The following is a 1,894-nucleotide window of genomic DNA, read 5'->3' as shown; positions in this document are numbered from 1 at the left end:
GTTCGATTCCCACGTGGGATGGTGTGCTCTGTGCCCCCTGCAACTAGTTTGAAAACAGCGCCGGGACTTGCAGCTGAGCTTGTGCCCTCCACAACTAAGATTGAAGGACAACAACTTGACTTGGAGCTGATGGGTCCTGGAAATACACAATGTTCCCCTTCCCCAATTCCCCAACACTGTTTCCTTCCCCAATTCCCGAATAAAATCTGGAAAAAAAAACCAAAAACAACTCCTTCACAGACAGTGCCATGTGAGCTGGTGCATTGTTCAGATGCAAGAGCCAAGAATTGTTGGCGAAAGTTCAGGTGGTCTAACTTTTTCATGCAGTCTTTTCAGTACTTCGAAATAGTAAACTTGGTTAACTGTCCAGTTGGTACAAATTCATAATGAATAATCCCTCTGATATCAAAAAAGATTAGCAGCATCATTGCAACAAGTTTGCTAACATAATTGTCAGACTTCATAAGCTTGGGGATAATTAGGTTTGAGGGATTACATGCATTCGACTACACTCTATTTGTTACTTTTTCCTCTCATAAATTCTATTTTATTTTATTTATTAATTTTTTAAAAGATTTTATTGGGGAATTGGGGAAGGGGAACAGTGTTGGGGAATCGGGGAAGGGGAACAGACAAGTTGCTGTCCTTTTGTTCTTCAGTCTAATTGTGGAGGACGTTGCTTCACTGGCCCATGTTGGTATTATCATTGCGCTCTTCCCGGGTGAGGTAGATCAGTTGCCAGCCTCTGGACGGCCGCTCACAGTGGCTCATGGCAGCTCACACCGGCTGCCGGCCGCTCTTGCTGTCTGTCAGCCACACAAGGTAGCTTATAGCAGCCTGCTGCAGCAGGGGCTGCAGCCTATGCTGTCGCTGGTGACTCATGGCAGCCCAGCTCCAGGTCGAGCTGTTGTTCACCATCTTAGCTGTAGAGGGCAGTGTCACTGGCCCTCATGTGGGATCCAAAACGGGGCCCTGCTGCTTAGAGCTAGCATCCCAATCCAGCTCTTAACCAACGCGCCACTGGGCCAGCCCTCATAAAGTCTATTTTATACGTGCATCATTTGGCACTAGTAGTATGTTTTCATGACCCTTTTTCGGGATGCATAACTATATACAGAAATGTCCTGTTAGAGGGAGGAGACATTAGTTTACCTGTCAAAGCTGGTAGCATGTGTGTTCTGTAGATATGGTTATAGGCTTCCAATACTGTCCTGGTATATGAAAGCCCTGGGTAGAGCCTTAGATTGCCTCGTGCACATGGAGTCATTGAATGACGAATCCATTAACCACTGATAATCACTTGGCCTTGGCCCTGTTTCATATTTTCCATGAACCTTTGACCCTCCCAGTGTCAAGACGGCATTTAAAGTCAGAAAGGTAAAATGAAAACTCCATTTTCAGTGAAAAAATTATAAATTAGGTGAAGAAATTTCCAAAAGCAGTGCAGATCAAACAGGGCACAGGTAGGAGAAAGCAAAGAGGCTCCAAAGCTGAAGATATCAGAAAGAGTCAGCAAAACACACTTCTCCAAGGTATTTTCATCAGGAGATGTTGGAATTTACCAAACACTTTTTCTGCATATGCAGAGATGATCACAGGGTTTTTCATATGTACTTTGTTGGTATGGTGAATTACATTGAATGATTTTTTAATATTAAACAAACTGTGCATTCTTGGGATAAAATCCACTTAATCATGATACATTGTTTTAATTTATTGTTGGATTTGATTTACTAAAATTTTGTTTATGAATTTTGCATTTATTTTCATGAGGAATAATGTTCTGTAGTTTTCTTTATCTTGTAACGTTGTTGATTTGATTTTAATATCAGGTTAATGCTGACCACATGGAACAAATTGGGAAGTGTTACCTCTAGTTTTATTTTGTGGAGCA

This window comes from Hipposideros armiger, unplaced genomic scaffold, assembly GCF_001890085.2.
Source record: "Hipposideros armiger isolate ML-2016 unplaced genomic scaffold, ASM189008v1 scaffold_812, whole genome shotgun sequence".
In the NCBI taxonomy this organism is placed as follows: domain Eukaryota; kingdom Metazoa; phylum Chordata; class Mammalia; order Chiroptera; family Hipposideridae; genus Hipposideros; species Hipposideros armiger.
Note: the sequence above shows the minus strand (reverse complement) of the source record.